This window comes from Enhydra lutris, unplaced genomic scaffold, assembly GCF_002288905.1.
Source record: "Enhydra lutris kenyoni isolate GAN:26980312 unplaced genomic scaffold, ASM228890v2 scaffoldscaffold2, whole genome shotgun sequence".
Classification (NCBI taxonomy): Eukaryota; Metazoa; Chordata; class Mammalia; order Carnivora; family Mustelidae; genus Enhydra; species Enhydra lutris.
This window is the reverse complement of record NW_019154086.1, coordinates 88,677,405-88,686,966: the sequence shown is the minus strand read 5'-3', so window position 1 is coordinate 88,686,966 and position 9,562 is coordinate 88,677,405. Positions and strand designations below refer to the sequence as shown.

At 39.1% G+C, this 9,562-nt stretch overlaps 1 pseudogene; it reads right to left on the bottom strand.

Moving 5' to 3' along the window:
- LOC111146789 overlaps nucleotides 1–8,257 on the bottom strand; it is an 18,088-nt pseudogene extending 9,831 nt beyond the window's left edge.
- Nucleotides 8,258–9,562: the final 1,305 nt, after the last annotated feature.

Genomic DNA, 9,562 nt, shown 5'->3' with positions numbered 1-9,562 from the left:
ACCTTCTTACACTGTTGGTGGGAATGCAAGTTGGTACAGCCACTTTGGAAAACAGTGTGGAGATACCTTAAGAAGTTAAAAATAGAGCTACCCTATGACTCTGCAATTGCACTACTGGGTATTTACCCCAAAGATACAGATGTAGTGAAAAGAAGGGCCATCTGTACCCCCAATGTTCATAGCAGCAATGGCCACAGTTGCCAAACTGTGAAAAGAACCAAGATGCCCTACAACAGACGAATGGATAAAGAAGATGTGGTCCATATACACTATGGAGTATTATGCCTCCATCAGAAAGGAAGAATACCCAACTTTTGTATCAACATGGATGGGACTGGAAGAGATTAGGCTAAGTGAAATAAGTCAAGCAGAGAGAGTCAGTTATCATATGGTTTCTCTTGTGGAGCATAGGGATTAACATGGAGGACATTGGGAGATGAAGAAGAGAAATGAGTTGGGGGAAATTGGAGGGGGAGACAAACCATGAGAGACTGTGGACTCTGAGAAACATACTGAGGGTTTTGGAGGGGAGAGGGTTGGGGGGGTTGGGTGAACCTGGTGGTGGGTATTATGGAGGGCATGCATTACATGGAGCATTGGGTGTGGTGCATAAACAAAGAATTTTGGAACACTGAAAAGAAATAAAATAAAATGAAAATAAAAAGTTTCTTTAAAATTTCTTATAAGACTGGTTTAATGATGATGAATTTCTTCAGTGCTTGCTTTTCTAGAAAATTTTATCACCCCTTCAATTCTAAATGATAATTTTGCTGAACAAATATTCTTGGTTGGAGCTTTTTCATTTCAGTGCTTTGAATATATCATGACACTTTCTTCTGGCATGTAGAATTTCTGCTGAAAAGTCTGATAGTCTTTTGGGAGCTACCTTGTAACTAACACATTGTTTTTCTCTCACTGCTTTTAAGATTCTTTAACTTTTGACAGTTTAATTATAATGCATTATGGTGTAGATTTCTTTGGGTTCATCTTATTTGGAACTTCCTGGACCTCCTGGAGTGTTTGTTTCCTCCTCTGGGATTGGAGAAGTTTTCAGTCATATTTCTTCAAATAAATTTTCTGTCTCTTTCTCTTTTCCTTCTGGGACCCTGATAATGTGAATGCTGTTCTGCTTAATGTTGATCCCTAAGTCCCTTAAGCTATCATGACTTTTTAAAAATAATTTTTTCTCTACTTGGATGAATTCCACTGTCTTGTTTTTGAGATTACTGATCCTTTCTTCTGCTTCATCTAATATCCTGTTGAATCTCTCTTGCATATTTTTCAATTCAGTTATTCTTCAGCTCTGTGAGTTCTGTTTGATATGTTCTTAAATTTTCTGTTTTTGTTGAAGTTCTCACTGTGTTTATCCCTTCTTCTTTCAAGTTTGGTGAGCATTTTTATGACTGTTGCTTTGAACTCTTTATTAGGTGAATTACTTATCCATATTTCATTAAGGTTTTTTCCGAGGTTTTATTTTGTTCTTTTGTTTAGAACATATTTCTCTGTTTCTTCATTTTACTTGACTATTTTTTATGTTTTTTTCTTCTATGTATTAGGTGAGACCACTATTTTTCCGAGTCCTTTGGGAGTTTATTCCTACAGAACCTTGCCCTAACTTTTGGTTGTTTCTTGAACCTTTGTCATTGTCTAAGCAGCCTGACTTATTTTTAATAGCTTAGTTGTTGAGGATGTGCCAGCATCTAGTTTCAGGTTGATTGGAAGCGAGACCCTTACTTAGCAGCAGCTTTTAAAGTATGTAATATATAAATCCTGTGGGACTGCCATTGCAGATCCTGCTGGCTTTGAGATTAGGAGATCAGGTGCTGTCCCTTTTGCAACCGTTCCAAATTTTGGGCTCCAGAGGAGTATATAAGCCCCTTTCTGGGAGGTACAGGTTCTGTACAGGAACTGTAGTAAGGCAGAGGGAGAGTGTAAAGGTGATGTCCCCTGGTCTACATTCTGTGAGAGTACCTCTCTAGCTTCAAGGCAAACTTGATGCATAGCTCTCAGGCTGAAGCTCCAGGACAAGCAAATAGACCTCTTTCAGAGAAAGTCTGGGAGTATGTTTTAGTCTGTTGGCTGTGTAGCACTCTGGGGGTGGTGGCCTGCCAAGAACATTTTTTTGATTGTTATAGTCACATGGGACGAAGGACATCAAGCTCTCTTGGCCACTAGAATCAGTGATCAAGGAGCATCTCCTGTATGGCAACCTCAAATACTAAGGTGTCAGATGTAAAACTTAGGACACCAGACACAAGTAAGAGCTCCCTTCGAAGAGATACTGGTGCTTGGAAATGCGGTAGAGGGAGAACATAAAGATAGTGCCTGCCTCTCTGGGTCTCTTGAAAGGTTTATAATCAACTCTTAGATATATGTATTTAATTTGAAGCCTACTTTTTAGGTTGCAGCTATTTTGATAAGCTTATACATATTATTTCACAGAGAGACTCAGCTCCTAGCCTATTGCCTCTTGCTGTGGTCTGAGGGCAATAGCTCTTTTCAGATTCTTACTCTGTTGGCTATAGTCTTGTGGGATGCACAAACATAAAGCCGGCTTGCCTTCGGAGCCAGCTGACAAAGAGGTGTTCTCTGGCAGCAAAATCAAAGTGCCAGACAGGAGTATAAGCTCCTTCCTGGGATACTGACAAGCCTAAGTGAGGCAGAGGGAGAATGAAAAGGCTGCGTCCATTGACCTCCATTCCCTGAAAGTATCTCTGTAGGCCTCTAGGAGTATGCTACACCAGGAGTCTGCTCATCAGGCCAATGCTCCTGGGGAGGCAAATAGGTCTCCTTCTCAGAAAGATGGGGTGTTTCAGTTATTAATCTGTACAGTGCCCCAGGGGTGGTAGTATGCCAAGAACTGTCTCTGATTGTTACAGTCCCTTGGGACTCAAGAATGCAAGTCCATGTATCCTCCAGAGCCAAGTGCTCAAGAGGTCTCTCCTGGGATGCCACTATAAAAACTGGGGTACAAGATGTAAAAAATATTAGGGCACTAGATATATGTAAAGGTTCCCCACTAGGAGACACTGGCACTGTGTCACTTTTAGTGTGGTAGGGGAGAGCACAGGGATGACATGTTTCTACTGGGTATGGCAAGATAGAGGGAGAGTGCAAAAATGGTGCCCACCAGTGTCTCCATCCTTGGAGATCAGCAGGTCTCTTCCCTTCCAGCTGATACTTTACAATTAGCAAATGAATCTTCTTCATATATAGTCTGGGTACTTTCCAAACTACTGTCTTTGCACTAGGCCCTGGGTCTAGATGAGTCCTTCAAGAGCAGTCTCTCAGTTTGCTACAGAACCTGAGGTCTTGTGAATGCAAACCTGTTGGTTTTCAAAGGCAGATATTTTGAGGGTTTGTCTCTCAGATACAGGTCATAAGAGTTGACATGCTTTATGTATGTTACAAACCTTCATTCCCCTGGGAGAAGCTCAGTTTGTGAGATCCCTCCAAATTATGGGTTCATATGCCAGGGGCAGTAGATTTTTGGCAAGACCATGTCTTAGCCTTTCCTATCTTGATATAGCCCTTCTCCTACCTTGATATGGCCCTTTTCTCATTTGATGTGAAGCAACTGTTCGGCTAGTTCTCAGGTCTTTTTCAGAGGCAATTTTTCTACATGTAGTTGTGGATTCAGTGTGTCCATGGGAAGGTTTCAGTGTGTCTATGAGAAGAGTTCAGGGTTTTTCTACATCATCATCTTCTTTTTTTTTTTTTTTTTTAAAGATTTTATTTATTTATTTGAGAGAGAGACAGTGAGAGAGAGCATGAGCGAGGAGAAGGTCAGAGGGAGAAGCAGACTCCCCACGGAGCTGGGAGCCCAACGTGGGACTCGATCCCGGCAGCCTGGGATCATGACCTGAGCCGAAGGCAGTCGTCCAACCAACTGAGCCACCCAGGCGTCCCTTTTTTTTCTTTTTTAAAAAAGATTTTATTTATTTATTTGACAGAGATCACAAGCAGGCAGAGAGGCAGTCAGAGAGGGGGGGGGGTAAGCAGGCTCCCCACCACGCAAAGAGCCGGATGTGGGGCTCGATTCCAGGACCTCAGGACCATGACCTGAGCCGAAGGCAGAGGCTTAACCTACTGAGCCACCCAGGTGCCCCCATCATCTTCTATTTCAAAGCATTTTCTAAACAGTTACATTGTCTGTGAATAAAGACAGTTTTCCTTCCTCCTTTCTAATCTAATGCCTTTTATTTCTCTTTCTTAATTGCCATGACTAGAAACTCTAGTACAATATTAAACATGAAAGGTGGGAGTGGATATCCTTGTCTTCTCCCTAATTTGGGGGTATAGCATTCAGTTTGCCATAATTAAGTATGTTGTTAGCTTGGATTTTTCATAGATTCTCTTTGTCAGGTTGAGGAAGTTTCTTTCTATTATTTGTTTTCTGCAAGTTTTTATTAGTAGTAGAAATTGATCTAGTCAAATGATTTTTTCTGCATGTACTGAGTTGAACATATACTTTGTCTTTTTTAGTTTGTTAATATGATGCATTACACTGATTGATTTTCAGATGTTAAGCTAATCTTTCATTTCTTGGATGAATCCTTCTTAATCATAGTGTGTTATCCTTTTTATACAAGATATTTTTTCCTGAAATTTAATTAGAATTTTAAAAATCCATATTAATGGGGGATATTGGGTTGTTTTATTTTCTTGCAATGTCTTTGTTTTTCTTTTCTTTTTTAAGAAAGAAGTAACATGGTTTTTTTTTTTTTTAATGTTGGACATTCTTAAAGTCCTATATTCTAAACTAATACAAACACTGCAAATAATATATTCCTAATCTAGTTTACATCTAAAAAGGAAAGTTGTAATACCAATATCTGTAAATTGATTAATATTTAAGTTGGAGGATGACCAGCTTTGGTATATTTGTATTTCTCTGGCTCCCCTTTTTGGTGGGTATTTGAGTCCATCTCCATTCAGCAGAGTTGGATGGGACTGATATATTTGGTGTTTCACTTAAATATTGCCACACAATCAGCAAAGGATACACAAGTTCTAGGATTGGGCGCTCCTGAGACTGCCTTCATCATCTTTTTAAAAACTGAAACCATCAAATAATGAAGGCCTGCATTGCCACTTTGTGTGGCCAAGTCTAGTCTAATTAGTTAATATATCAGAAATATTTGAAGGTAAAAGTGAGATTAAGTGATAGAAACAGTCAGGCAATGACAATGTAGATTTTTCTATTTTTTTTATCTGAAGATTATTATTTTTTATTATTTTTAAAGATATTATGTATTTATTTGACAGAGAGAGGCACAATGAGAGAGGGAACACAAGCAGGGGGAGTAGCAGAAGGAGAAGCAGGCTTTCTGTCGAGCAGGGATTATGACCAGAGTCGACGGCAGTCACTTAACGGCTGAGCCACCCAGGTGCTCCTCTCTAAAGATTATTTTAAAACTAGCTCTGTATCTTAGGTTCAATCTTAACATGAAATGTTTACCTCTAAATATTTTTTTCAGTCATATGAACATGTATGTGAAGGCTATCTACCTATGCACGTTTATAACTACACTTTCGGTTGCCTATGCATAGAAATTCCAAGAAATAGATAACACTCATTCATCAAAACTAAAAATTACATAATCTAAATAAACTCTTTACATACTCATGTCAACTCTTGCTAGATGTAGTTAATCTGTGTTGCATAGCTGACTCTACCAGGCTACAATACCATTTTTTTTTTTAAGTAATTTTAAGGTACAGCAAAGTGCTCATTTTTACAGTGACCAAAGTGGTACTTTTTAACTTCAATCTCTGCTATAGTGAAGTTTGAAACCTTAAAGATGGCTGTTCAAGTTTGTTAGTGACTTAAAGATTTGATTTTTCTGCCCATTGAGTTTAGGTCAGAGATTTTCCTCTGTTCAAGTTTCACAATTCAGCAGAAACTAGAGATTATTAATATTCCAAGGCTTTGTCTGTGCAGGCAAATTTTCTTCTTTGGGGGCTGAAGAATTCAGAGCCAATGTGGGTATGACAGAACTCACAGGGAGTCAGCGCTTGCCTTCTGCTACAGGCAGTAGGCACCTCACTGAGGAGGAAGTTGTCAAGGGCCATCTTGTTAATAAAGCAATCTTCGCCTCCATGAAAACTCTTGGCCATCATTTGAACATTATGTTAATGGAGGAAAAATTAGTGCTTACTAAATTGTACTTTTTTCGTAGGCCTTTCTTACCCATATTTTTCATCTAACAGTTTTAAAACGTTAAAATAATCAGTTGCCTAGGAGACTTGCTACTTCTGATTACAAAATGCAAAAGAATATTAAATAAAAAATAAGGAAATAGTGTTTAAGTGTGAATTTGGGGGCACTCACAAAAATTCACCTTTTTATTATGTCAGAAACAAAATAATGATCAGACTAGTAAGCTTGAGAGGACTTGTGAGAGTCTTTGTTTGGGTGGAAATCCACAACATGAAATTATTGGAAAAAAGGCAAAGTAAAAGCTAGAGCTAAAAATCGGCAGTAGAACAATTCGGCAGGACAGGAGAACCTGCTCAAAGAGCTTCTGCTTGGGATTGCAGAGCACAGTGTGAGGGCAACCAGTGTGCCTGCAGTCTGTCTCCAAACACTTTCTCATCAGATACATTGCTGAACATAATTTTGGAATGTTAGAACAAGACATTTCAGGTAAGTGATAGTTATAACATATTTTTCAGAAGTGGCAATAAAAAAAATACTGAACTGTGTTGCCTCTGAAGTGCCTAATTTTTATCAGAAAGTAAACGTGACAGTGGCCATCTTAAGCTACATAAAATTTGGTCAAATTAAGCCCAATAACAATCATTTATTTGAAACCTGCTTCCTAAAGAAAATAAAATTCAAAATTCAGGGTATTATCAATTTTCTAAAGTTCTCTCAGAAGTAAAGGCTAATTCTATATGTAGAGTTTTACCCAAATGTCCATCGACATTATCATTATTTACGTAGAAGGCTTTAATCCGAAATCACCTTGGCGTCCTCAAAATATATAAACTATGAACTTCTGCAGTGGAATTATATACTTGCAAGTTGTGGCCTCAAAGTAACTGATAAACCAAAGAAAAAGGTCACCTATCAGAACAAGTCAGAATGATGAATCATTCTCACTAATGAAAGATCAAATAACCATTACCCTCTCCCTAAACTGGAAATAAATGATCTTGAGCTTGAGAAGGGGGAAACAGTGGATCCTGGAGTACACAAAAATCAGATGCTTTTGCCTTATCCTCCAATTGCTGAGTCCTAAAACTAAAAAGTCAGACAAACCCATGCAATTCAGAGGCCAGAGAAGGCCTGCTCCACATTTCACATCTGGGATCAATAGGAGGGTGTAGCCGAACAGGTAGAACACAGATTCACCGTTGTGTGTCCTTGGGATTGCCTCTGCCATGATCATAGAGATATCAGTAACCTGAATCTTGAAACAGTGTCTCATTTCGTCCCCTTGTGGAATGGTGTTTGTGACAATAGCCTCTAAAGCAGCACTATTTATGCTGGAAATAGCTGGCCTAGAGAAGATCCCATGGGTAAGAATAGCATAAACTTTGGTGGCTACTGAGAGTTGCTTGTCAGCAGCATGGCAGATGGTGCTACACGTGTCAGCCATGTCCTCCACAAGGGCAGCCGTGTGGTCCTTCGTGCGGCCCACCAGAACCATCTGGTCCACTTCATTTGCCTTCTAACTCTCTTTGTGAATCAAGGCAAATTCCACATTCACCCACATTCACTGCAATTGATGTGACCCTTTTAGCTCCCCTGACATCGGGTAAACAATAATACAGTATCTCTTCTCCGCAATGTTCTCCTGAATCCACTGCAGGACTGCAGGCTCCGTGGGCAGATTATCCACTGGAATCTCAAAGAATCCCTGGATCTCAGAGGCATGCAGGTCCATGGTGATAATGTGATCTGCCCCAGCAAAAGCACGAGTTTCACAGAAATCAGAGGGTGATTCTTATCCTTTTTATCTTGTCAAGAGTATGAAAAACGGGATCACAGCAGTCACCCTGGATGATGATGCAGTCTTGCAGGTGTTGATCAGGACAAGGAAGTTCCATCATGTTGTCAATTTCTCCACAGCCACTCTGGGTGTTCTAGACATCTTTGCCCTTCCCGCTTTCACTGATCTCACCGTTGGCCTCCTGGTTGCTGAACTTCTTGGTGACGACTTTGCCCAGCTCCGGGCCCAGCCAGTCGGCCACGTGCTGAGACAGCTGCTGGTGCAAGCTGCCTGCTGAAGAGCACGATATCAGGCATGGCAGATACGGCGGGGGCACCAAAGGCTGCCATGTGAGCGGGAAAGCACATCTGTCCCTGTCTGGGTTTGATGTCACGGTGCTTCTGGCATTAGAGAATCATTTGTGAATTATTTAGTTAACTTTAATTTTTTGGAAGCGTATGTGCAGAATTGGTACTATTTTTTTCTTGAATTTTGAGAGAAATGGTCTGTCAGGCTATTTGTATCTGGATTTTTTTGTGTGTGGGGAAAAGTTAACTACAATTAAATATTTTTCATAGATAAAATTTTTATTTCTTGTGTAGATGTTAGTAGTTGTATCTTTCAAGGAATTTGCCCATTTCATCTAAGTTGTTGAATTTATTGTCATAAATGTGTTCACAATATTCCCTTCATATCTTTTAATATTCATAGAATCTCTAGTTCTGTTACTGTCTTCATTACTGAGTTTGGTAATTAATGTCACCTCTCTTTTATTTCTTTCCTAGTAGTCTGACTACAATGTATGTCAATTTTATTGATGTTATTAAAGAACCACTTTTTGGTTTCATTGTTTCTTTTTTTAAATTTCTGATTTCTAGATAATATATACTTTGATATTTTATTTCTTCTTTCTACTTTGAAAGCTGATGTCATTGACTTCAGTTGATTCTTATTTTCCAGTGTACGTATTAAGTGCTTTAAATTTCTACCTAAGTACTGTTTTTTCAGTGGTATCCCACGTTTTGATATGTTACATTGATTTTGATATGTTATGTTGATCTACAGGTTAAAAAAATTAATGTCATACCAAAGTGTTGTAAACTGGATGGCTTTAAACAATAGAAATTTCATTCTCTCTCAGTTCTGGAGACCAGAAGCCCTGAATCAAGGTGTCAGCAGGGCTATGCTCCCTCTGGGACTCTTGGTACAATCTTCCTTGACCCTTCCTGGCTTTTCATTGTAGCAGTCATCCTTGTTGTACCTTGGCTTGAGTGCATTGTACTGATCTCTGCATCTGTCATCATCTCATGTTCTTACTGTGTATGCCTCTTCCCTTCTTGTAAGAGTATTAGTTGTATTAGATTAGATTAGGGCTCACCTTATCCAGTATTACCTCATCTTGAATTAACTAATTATACCTGTAATGACTTTCTTTTCAAATAAGTTCACATACATTCTGAGATTCTCGGGGTTTAGAACTTGAACATAATTTTGGAGGGGGGAGTACAATGTAACCCATAATAATTGTGTTTGTATTTTTATTCTGTTCAGAATACATTCTAGTTTTCTTTCTACCCTTTTTTTTTAGACCCATGGATTATTTAGAAGTGTTTTAGTTTTTA